At 31.5% G+C, this 11,893-nt stretch overlaps 1 non-coding gene and 1 pseudogene across 1 annotated transcript; both read right to left on the bottom strand.

Moving 5' to 3' along the window:
* Positions 1 to 2,769: 2,769 nt before the first annotated feature.
* Positions 2,770 to 2,841, bottom strand: Trnam-cau. Its single transcript has one exon. It is a non-coding gene; the product is annotated as a tRNA-Met (tRNA).
* A 6,969-nt stretch (positions 2,842 to 9,810) lies between these two features.
* Positions 9,811 to 11,623, bottom strand: LOC115882893 (annotated as a pseudogene).
* Positions 11,624 to 11,893: the final 270 nt, after the last annotated feature.

Genomic DNA, 11,893 nt, shown 5'->3' with positions numbered 1-11,893 from the left:
GGATTTGTAGACGACGTGTTTACGTGTTCGCCGAGCGTCTTGTCAGTGACTTTTTCGTCTTTTTCGGGTATTTTCCCTATAAAAAGCTTTTTCGTAAACGCCAACAGTAAAATATCGAACCGCGCTTTTTTAACTCAATCTCATCATGGCAAATAATCCACAACAGAGTTCGGGGACCAAAAAATATACCAAGAAACAGGGGCGCGCCTACTCCTGGCAGCGCCTGTGTGCGAAACCTATGAAGGGCCTTTTTTGTCGTCGTTATTCCACATGACTATTTTTTTTATTTTTCAAATTCGGACACATGTTCTCCAGTTTTATATAATTTTTAGATATAGTATTTTCCTAAATAGTTAAAAAATAGTTCGCTTTCACTTGTCAATTACTACCATTTATAGTATTGCCATCGTATTCATAATCAACACTTAGGGTCGGGGGTCTGGTTGAGGAATTTTAAAATTCAGCTTCAAAATCTGATTTTTCGGCAATTTTCATAACATCGTTTACAAAATTGGTCAAATTTTTTGTCGGTTCTAATTTCTGTCAAAAACTTCTTTAATTCTGTTTAAGTATCTAAAGCTACTTGCATATTCATATCGATGGACTGTTGACTTGTTTTCACAAAATTTACTTTTGCCAATACTATAATATGCCATGCCTACATTTAGTGAACAAATAAATGAAAAAGTATATATTTTTTCTGCTAGACATTTAGCAGCAAAATAAAAGTCTAATTCACCACAATACATACGACATTTTACATTTGCACTGGACGAGCGTTTCGCTAACCATGTTAGCATCGCCTCAGCAGATGATTAAAACTGATGCGTCCAGCGTAAAAGTAAAGTGTTTTGGTGTATTGTGTAGTGTTTGATTTTGCTGTTGTAATACCAAAGGCTCTAACCGGGCCCCCAACTATAATATTTATTCTGATCGAATGATATGTAGGTTTGTACCATTTCATATCTCATACCTATTAAACATAAATTTGGGATAAATTTGTATACTTACTTATTTTTTACTTTATTCGTTAGAAAATGACATTCTGAATAAAATGACATATCATTTGTCAACTTTTTACATTCTCGTTTAATAAAAAATCGTATTTTAAAATTTAATCTAGAGTGCCATGGCTATGTTAAAAACACTAATTCTTAATCAAGGAGACTTGCAAAAATAGATTTGATCGTCTAATGTTTCTAGTGTCTTGTCCTGGTCAGTTAGAAAATGCTCAAATCGTATTTTTAAACATATCTCAATATCTCAATTTTCTCAAACGGAACGAGTGTGGCTCATTAGCATAACATTTGGAAAAAGCATTTTTTACGAATAATTTGATACCACACACTTGGTATTTCGAGTCAAATTTTCGTTATAACCGCAAGTTATAATTTCAAATAAACCATATGTGAAAATGTCAAAAATTGACATAGGATATGTCATTCTATTTAGAGTGTCATTTTCTATCGAATAAAGTAAAAAAATAGGTGCCATTTAAAAATCAAAAGTTGTAGTAATTTCCGGTAAAACAGGAAGTGACCGAAAACAATTGAATACGTCAATCAATCCTAATTTATGTCATATACTAGCATACCAAATCTCGTTTTTTAACTGAAAAAATAAAAAGTTATAGTGGTAAGCCACTTTTGAGACGCACCCGGTATAATTTATTAATTTTATTTTAATTTTATTAATTGTGATTAATAAAATTGCGTTTATCTCATCAATTAGGCCGAATTCGAGAAAATATCAAGAGATAACTTTTAATTTGCGTTAAACGGCCTACACAGTTTTGCTATCAAAAGAAAAAAAGTCAGTGGCGCACATTTTTTTTTCTTGAAAAATATTCCAGTGATAACTCATATGCACGTCCCTGATTAATTTATCGACACTTTTTTTGCATTAAAATATGTAGTACTTAAAGTAACTTTTACCCTCAAAATTTCAATCGAATCTCTAAAAGCACTTGGAAGAAAATTATAATAAATCGAAAGATTATTCAGACTTTAACACCCTGTAGCTGCGAAACAAAGCAGAATCGGACCTATGTTGATATGAATAAAATGATATGAAAAATAAATCTTACTTTTACGGGAGGAATCTCCCCACGAGAGATGGCACATGTTTTTGGGAACACCCTGTGTAAAAATACTTATAATAACTTTTACCCACAAAGTTATTACAAGCTCTATAAAAATCTTTTCAAAAAAAAGATATAAATAATATGAAAAATGACATTAAATAAAATTGTATTATATTGTTTTGATTCAATTTAATAAAGAATATTTGAGAGTCCAATAAAATAAATTCCAACGCTGATAAAATATAATCAGATTGTACAAATTTACCGCTACAACATAAACTGGAAAAATCAACGAAATCTTTATACGTGTTCCTTCACTTTTTCCTTCATTTTCCTTGTATTTCCTCAACGCCCAACCTACGCCATCTATCCAAACTGGAAGAAACATCGCCAGACAAGAAATAAAACCTGAATAATCTTGTTAGCTCGGGTCCCGTGGGAACGCCGGGACTTTTTTAACAAGATCCGGTCAATCCGAAATGAAATACAACCAATTCCCCTCTCAAAAACGTCGTTAGACGTCTTTTTTTTTCATTCCAATCATAAAGAAACCTTAATCAAGCCATGGTAAAGTTAATCTCTGATTTTTAGTAAATATTTGGCATTTTAGAATGATATGCAAATTAAATGAGTTAGAAATTAATTATTTTTGTATTTTTATTTAAGAAAAAAATATAAAAAAGTTTTAGCAGAGCGTGGTTTCGATCCACGGACCTCTGGGTTATGGGCCCAGCACGCTTCCACTGCGCCACTCTGCTTGTAGGAGACAGTTCGAAAAACGCGGTGTTATTCAGAAACTTCATAGATTATACATTATGTTTTAACTAAATGTGTAATTTTATGATTCTAAAATCATTGAAATCATAAAATTCATCGAAATCTATGTTTCTTCGGAAAATAATTTGTAAAAATTTAAATATACCGGGTGTTTCTCCACAGTGGCTCACCTCTACGCGTTGTTCACCACATACGACACGGAGTATTGTAGCTAAACAATTAGATTTTTACAAATTGTAAGTTTTGGATTCGTTGAAGGACTATTAGAGCTACAATTTAAAAATAATTTGAAAATATACAGAGTGTCCTAATTAAGTAAAAAATAATATAGTTGTATTTTTTTAAATGGAACGCCCTGTATATTATTATATTTTTAGATTCTATGATTAAAATAAAGGTAAATTTGATTAAGGTTTATCACACTTAAACGTTACCGTTTTTGAAATATTTTCAATTTTGTGAAATTGCAGTAAAAAAATTAAGGCATCATTTCTCCAAGGGTATCAGAGTTTTTAATACTAGGTTGGTACATATTTACTAAAGATTATTTATTGATTAGATATTGTGTTGCAATAATAAAAATTATACTTCCTTATACAAAGTGTCCAAAAATTTATATTAAATAATTAATAGCTTTAAACGACAGTAACTTGTTTTATTTAAATGGAACATCCTGTATATTTTACGTTATTCAGATGCAAAATTTAATTGTCTATCAAATTGTACTATACAATTTTTTACCTATCTCTTCAAGTTTTCGTAGAAAATGCATTTTTTATAATTTAGACCTCATTTATCACTAAACCCATGGAATATTGACATTTTAGATTTTTTTAAAGCAACATATGTTCAAAATACCATTCAAAAATAATAATATTGCAAGCCCATTTGTTACAAAAGGAAAAAATACTATTTAAATTACTTATTGTAAAAGAGTATACCAAATAAAGATACCACCATCATTCCCTTCCAAAAACTAGTTAATTACATACTGTTTTAATTAATAAATTATTCTAAATAAATGTGGATTTGATTCAGAAATCAATATAATAATAAGTTATGAAAATTAACGTCTCTGTTATAAATAAGCATTCGTCAAAAAATAAAATTATAAAGATGGTACTTTTTACCACACTGTCTAATATATATACAAAATTCAGCTTTTTAGTATTTGGAGCAATTATTATTCAACGTAAACAGTCAATTAATGTAGTTTGAATACTAGGATCATATTATTTGGTCCTTTTTAACAAATAATATTTAAACATTTTTTTTTTGAAAAGAATAGAAATTTTGTGTTACCAATGTTTTCAATTGATTTTTTTTTTCTTTAAACTACTGTTGTTCTATTTTTTGTGGCAAATTGTACTGCAAGTGATTTCGTTGTATTACATTTTAGGTTATTTAATTTACACCAAGTTGACATTCCAGAAACAGTATCATTACTACGGAAGATAAGATCTTCAAGACACGTCAAGTACAAAACAGCTGACAATTTAATCAGTATTTATTCTTTATAACATTCACGCCAGTGACGCAAGTTACTGGATCTCTATACACGTATCCAGTAGATGGCGCCAGTATCACTGGCACGCCAATCTTCTACTGTCTGCCAGTGAGACCATTGGCGCCAGTTACTGGATCTCTTAGACGTATCCGGTATCTGGCGCCAATATCACCGGCACGCCAGTCCTCCACTGGCTACCAGTGAGACCAGTGACGTCAGTGACGCCAGTGACGCCAGTAACGCCAGTGACACCAGTGACGCCAGTTGCTGGATCTCTATACACGTATCCAGTAGCTGGCGCCAGTATAACCGGCACGCCAGTCTTCCACTAGCTTCCAGTGAGACCAGTGACGCTAGTGACGCCAGTGACGCCAGTTACTGGATCTCTATACACGTATCCAGTAGCTGGAGCCAGTTATACGTGTGTAGTGGCGCCAGTGACGCCAATGATGCCAGTGACGCCAGTTACTGGATCTCTATAAACCTATCCAGTAGCTGGCGCCTGTATAACTGGCACGCCAGTCTTCCACTAGCTTCCAGTGAGACCAGTGACGCTAGTGACGCCAGTGACGCCAGTTACTGGATCTCTTAAACGTATCCAGCAGCTGGCGCCAACTGGCACGCCGGTCTTCCACTGGCTTCCAGTGAGGCCTTTGGCGCCAGTTACTGGATCTCTTAAACGTATCCAGTAGCTGGCGCCAGTATAACTGGCACGCCAGTCTTCAACTGGCTTCCAGTACGACCAGTGACGCCAGTGACGCCAGTGCTATATACACGTATCCATACATATATCTATACCCGTATCCAGTAGGTGGCGCCATATACGCATTCCATAAGTATCAGTTTATTAGAGGTGGTTGGGAAATATTCAACAAATTTTAAAACGGAGCTATAGGTACACGAATAATGCAAGTTAGATAACAGCTTGTGGCTGATTTTATTAACGCTTTTGTGTAACCGGTAACCATGTATCGAATTCCGGTCTTCTTTTTGTTTTCCTATTGCAAAATCGATGTTCGGGCTTAATCAACTAATTGGTAGGGCACGTCGGAATTTTCTAGTTAAGCTGCAAGCAACCTAAATCATTAGAGAAAAGTGTAGCGGAAAAAAGAAACTAAAACGAGGTATTTTTTGCTTTCATTTAATGAACCTGGTTGGTTCTAGTTTAACAAATAAGTTTTAATTTAAAAAAAAATACACTAAATTTAGTAAATTGCTATTAATATACATTTTTATGTTTTACTTCGACATTAATTATTTTATCTATTTTTATTTTTAAACAGCCACTACTTATATCAACATTACTCACAGGCATACATGCATATAAAATAAATAATAACACATAATTCGCAACAATAAAAGTAAAATTGGTAGATGCTTTTAAATCCATTATTCTTTAGAGATTGGACATGTAACAGTTCTGTTGTTGGATAGAATTTTGTATGGCGCTCGCGTGTTACAACATACAGGGTGACAATTTTAAAACGAACAGTATTTAATATTACCTCTACCGATGATAGTATGAAAATTTGGCGAAATACGTCAATTTACATATCAAGGGAGACAATTTTTGAGGCATTTGTTGTCCTGTTACTTTCAACCCTTTGACCCCCAGGGCAGGTGCCCCTAAAATTTTAAATGGCAACCCCTATTTCTTTTACCATTTTTGTGTTCCTTATAAAATTCTCAAAAAAATAATGCTTTATGTAGAATTCTATAAGAAACACAAAAATGGTAAAAGAAATAGGGGTTGCTATTTAAAATTTTAGGGGTAGGTGCCCTGGAGGTTAAGGGGTTGAAAGTAACACGACAACAAATGCCTCAAAAATTGTCCCCCTTGATATGTAAATTGACTTGTTTCGCCAAATTTTCATACTATCATCGGTAGAGGCGATATTAAATACTGTTCGTTTTCAAATTTTCACCCTGTATAAGTCACTTGAGAAAATTAGCCCTAACCATTTCCCAGCGTGATTTATATGTAAGATAACACACTAGTACCATAAATAACTATTAAATTTCATTTATTATTATTTATAAAACCAAGTCCTTGTTATTTCAAAAGGTTAGTTACATCATTTATACAGGGTTGTTCACCACATACGACACGGAGTATTGTAACTAAACGACTAGATTTTTACAAATTGTAAGTCTTGGGTTCGTTGAAGGACTAAAATTAGAGCTACAATTTAAAAATATTTTTACAAGATACAGAGTGTCCCAAATAAATAAAAAATATCAAAGTTGTATTTTTTTAAATGGAACGCCCTATATATTATTGCATTTTTAGTTTTCACGATTAAAATAAAGGTAAATTTCATTAAGGTTTATTACACTTAAACCTTACTGTTTTTGAAATATTTTCAATTTTGCGAAATTGCAGTATAAATTTTAAGGCTTCTTTTCTCCGGGGATATCAAAGTTTTTAATACTAAATATTTACTGAAGTTTATTTATTGGTCAGTTATTGTGTCGCAATAATAAAAATTATACTACCTTATACAGAGTGTCTAAAAATTTATTTTAAATAATTACTAGCTTTAAACGGCATTAACTTATTTAATTTAAATAGAACGCCCTGTATATTTTATAGAATCAGATGCACAATTTAATTGTCTATCAAATTGTATTATACCACTTCTTACCTATTCCTTCAAGTTTTCGTAGAAATTGCATTTTCTTATAATTTAGATCTCATTTATCAATATACCCATGGAATATTGACATTTTAGATTGTTTTTAAAACAACAAATGTACTAAATGTACAGACTAGTAATACTATCGTTTTTAGTAAAACGATAATATTACTAGCCCATTTGTATGCAAAAAGAAAACTATTTAAATCTTTATAAAAGAGTATACGATTAATTAAATATACCACCAGTATTTCCGCCGAAATATTAATTAACTACATACTTAATTGTGTTCGTTAATAAATTATTCTAAATAAATGTGGATTTGAATCAGAAATCAATATAATAATAAGTTATGAAAATGAACGTCTCTGTTGTTATAAATAAGCATTTGTCAAAAAATTAATTATCATTATTTTTAAGGTGTTACTTTTTACCACACTGTCTAATACACATACATAATTCAGTTTTTTAGTATTTGGAGCAATTATTATTAATCAACGCAAACAGTCAATTAATGTAGTTTGAATACCGGAATCATACTAACTGGTCCTCTTTAACAAATATTTAAACAGTTTTTTTATTTTTTAATGAAATAAACAAACTATATCGAGAATATTAGTATCTATACTCTTTAAAAATTTGGTACATCTTTAAAAATAATCTAAAATGTAGTATTCCATGGGTATATTGATAAATGAGTTCTAAATTATAAGAAAATGCATTTTCTACGGAAACTTGAAGAGATAGGTAAAAAATGGTATAATACAATTTCATAGACAATTAAATTGTGCATCTGATTCTCATAAAATATACAGGGTGTGCCATTTAAATTAAACAAGTTATTGCCGTTTAAAGCTAGTAATTTTTTAAAATAAATTTTTAGACACTCTGTATAAGGTAGTAAAGTTTTTATTATTGCAACACAATAACTGATCAATAAATAAACTTCAGTAAATATTTAGTATTAAAAACTTTGATACCCTCGGAGAAATTAAGCCTTAAAATTTATACTGCAATTTCACAAAATTGAAAATATTTCAAAAACGGTAAGGTATAAGTATAATAAACCTTAATCAAATTTACCTTTATTTTAATCTTAGAAACTAGAAACTAAAAATGTAATAATATATAGGGTGTTCCATTTAAAAAAATACAACTTTGATATTTTTTATTTATTTGGGACACTCTGTATCTTGTAAAAATATTTTTAAATTGTAGCTCTAATAGTCCTTCAACGAACCCAAAACTTACAATTTGTAAAAATCTAGTCGTTTAGTTACAATACTCCGTGTCGTATGTGGTGAACAACCCTAGCTGTATACCGGGTGTGTCTCAAAAGTCGCATAAATTAGGATTGATTGACGTATTCAGTTGTGTTTGGTCACTTCCTGTTTTAATAATGTCCGTTTTAAGTGTCCAGGTGCATAGGTCATGACTGGTAGTACACATCGGTCGAATATTTTCTTCTTTAGATAAAGTGGCATTCTAGATTTTAATATGATTGAGTTTTTTCAATAAGCATAAGTACTAAGTACTAAAGATCCATTATACTCCTTCCCTAATATTTTTATTCAAAGGTCAAAAACAATGTGAAAATATAGTAAAAAAAATCTTAAAAAGTTAATAAGTTTTATTTTTTAATACCTACTTAATTTATTTTTTTACAAAATTCTTTAAATACGGATTTTTATTAGTAACCCTTCGACATAATAACAAAACAATGGCACAACAATCCTTTGTTTTCTGGACCCTTTCTTCTTTAGAAAACCAATAAAACTGGCCCTTAGCAGCATTCCTTCAGAGTTTTCCCCTTTTTTCCGTTCGCCAATTTAATTAATCGATCGCCTAATTTGGCTGGATTTTTTCCAGAAAGTTTGTTTCAAGAAAGTTGAACGCAAGCTGATTTGTTCCAGGAAAATAATTAATATGACTCTGAATAGGGCTTGAACTCTTGTAACTTTCGTTAAAGTTAAAACAATGCAAACGAAGTAAGAAAATAAAATTATATTTATTTCTCACTGAATTAATAGAGGAAATGGCGGTAATTCAGAATACCTACTGTTGGTAATTTGCAAGACTCACTTTGAAGCTATGCGTGGTTAAATCTATACTAATATATAAAATCCTTAAGTTAGTGACTCACTGATTAATCACGATCCTGCTCAAACCACTCAACGTAAGAAGCTCAATTTTGGTTTGGTTTGGTTTGGATATATTTTTCTCGATATTTTTATACGAACTGAGGCAAATTTTGGAATAGTCCAAATTATACCGGGTGCGTCTCAAAAGTGGCTTACCCCTATAACTTTTTTCAGATAAAAAAACGAGATTTGCTATATTCGTATATGACATAAATTAGGATTGATTGACGTATTCAATTGTTTAGGGTCACTTCCTGTTTCATCGGACAATTATTCACGATTATAATTTTTGATTTTCAAATAACACCCTCTGTACTTTTTTACTTTATTTGATAAAAAATAACACTCTGAACTCTCAATAGAATGACATATCATATGTCAACTTTTGACATTTTTGCATATGGTTTGTTTGTAACAAGACAAGATACGAAAAACATTAGACGATCAAATCTATTTTTCCAAGGCTCCTTGATTAAAAATTTGTGTTTTTAACACAGTCATGCACTTGAAATTTAAAATACGATTTTCTTTTAAGCGAAAATGTCAAAAGTTGACATATGATATAGGTAATGAAAAAAGGATGTGATCACGTGAGTAAGAGTGGATTTAAATACTCGTTAAGTCGCTAGATCCAGGGAATTGACCTGAGACCCTTGTAAATTCATATTTTTTGTCAAAAAACATTTATTGAACTGGTTTACACTATTTCATATTTAACAAACTATTTTTATTCTTTAGGATACTTTCTATACAAAGTTTTTACATTGCACTTTATAGAATTCTTTTTTTCTTTTACCTCCTTCACATTTTTCATATTGTTCCCACAGTGAGCTATAAACTTCATTCTCCATTCTTGAGCCTCGTCATCCCAATACATATTGTTTTTGATTTTATCAATTTCCTCCTTTGGAACGTATTTCTTCAATACAAAATTAACCAACCCGATGTCTTTAGCCAAACCTTTATTGGTGTACAGAAGATAGCTAATTTCATTCTGATATTCCCGCTCCTTTCTAAACAGCAGCTTTTTGGCGTTGATAATCTTCCTTTCGGCTTCTTCAATCTGCAAGTCCAACAGTTGATCCTCCTCCTGAAGAGATATGCTTTTTCTTTCCACTAACGCTATCTCTTTCTTCTTAGTTTCGAACTTTTCTGTCAACATTCTTTGAGAACTATCAAGCATTTTCAACTCTAACTCGCTATATTCAAGTAAATCTAACTGAATTTGGGCTTTTTGAACTAAATTTTCACCTCCTACCAAGATTTTTTTTTGAATAATTTCTATCTTACCCAAAAGTTCCTTTTTTTCTTTCTCAACTTTCTCCATTCCTTTAATTGATGTCTTTGATTGTTTGTTCTTAAGTTTCAATACTTTTGAAGGTTTTTGGCACAGCGCATTCAACTCCAACTGTAGTTCTTTAATTTTGTTTTCAAATGTCTTCAATATACTGTTATTCTCTTCATTTTTCTTCACGCAGTTCTTAATATGCTTCACCCTATCAGCGTACATCAGAGTATAGTTAGTTTCTTCAAAATCTGCTTCTTCAGGGCTTACGGTAGCTATCATAGATGTTAACGAGTTTCCTCCCAAAGAATCTTGTAATAGCCTAGTCAATTTCGAGTTTCTATATGGTATGTAATTTGTTTTACCATCTATTAGTGCAGATATTACATTGCCCAGTACACTAAGAGATAAATTTATTTTACTAGCTTCTTTTAGTCTGTCTCCTGTAGCAAAACTCTTGGAAACTCTTTCTGATCCTGCCAGATCAACAAGGTTGAGCTTTCCGAATGTTACAGTGCCATCTTCCTTTTTTGTTTCAACTAAAACAGTGAATATGGCATGAGATCTTGAACTCTTGTCATTCAGCTTTGTAGATCCTGTTGATCTGTTCTTATTTCCTTTGGATATGATTTCTATAACTTTATCAATTGATTCTACCGTGTAACCAGACAGATCTTTGACATATATCCCCAGCTCAGGTTTCTCTCTAACGTCCAATTTCCTTTGGGAGTCATTCAGTAAGTCTCTAACTTCTTCATTGTAGATTTCCAAGAATGTTACAGTGATGGTATGAGATACCAATTGATTTTCCAATGAGATTTGCGTGAAAATATGTGAAAAAACGTTAGGTATAATTCCTTTCAAGTTTAAACTTGTAAGTTCTCCAAACATGGTATAGGTTTTACCGGTACCTGATTGTCCATAAGCAAAAATAGTACCATTGTAGCCTCGGAAAGCTCTTTCTATTATTGGACTTGCTACGCTCTTGTAAACTTCAGTTTGTGTGTTTTTTTCGTCGAAAACTTTACTAAAATGGTATGTTTTAGATTCATCATTAAGCCTTGGTTTGGTTACAGTAACTGAAGTGTCTTGCTCTACTGAGATTGTGCTGGAACTGTCTGAATTATCTAACGGTCGTACTCTGATAAATACTTTTACGTTTTGGCGTTTAGATGAATTACCTTCTGACATTTTGCTGTCAGTTTTTATTGATTTGACAAGAGCTATTTCTCTTATCTCTTATACCACTTAAACAATTTAATTTAATTAATTTTGATATGTTCAGTTTCATTTAACGATGCCATTTTGCCGAAACTGCGATACATAATAATATTTGACATTAGTTCTCAAGTTATCATTTATAGATGTATAAAATAAGAGTATAGCAAGTCTGGAAATTACAAAATTTTCGTTGTGTACATTTTGTATTACAATTATTGTTTAAAATTGAAGGAAGAATTGAAA

The sequence above is a fragment of the Sitophilus oryzae genome, unplaced genomic scaffold, assembly GCF_002938485.1.
Source record: "Sitophilus oryzae breed Bouriz unplaced genomic scaffold, Soryzae_2.0 scaffold_179_pilon_pilon, whole genome shotgun sequence".
NCBI lineage: Eukaryota > Metazoa > Arthropoda > Insecta > Coleoptera > Curculionidae > Sitophilus > Sitophilus oryzae.
Note: the sequence above shows the minus strand (reverse complement) of the source record. Positions and strands in the feature narration are given on the sequence as shown.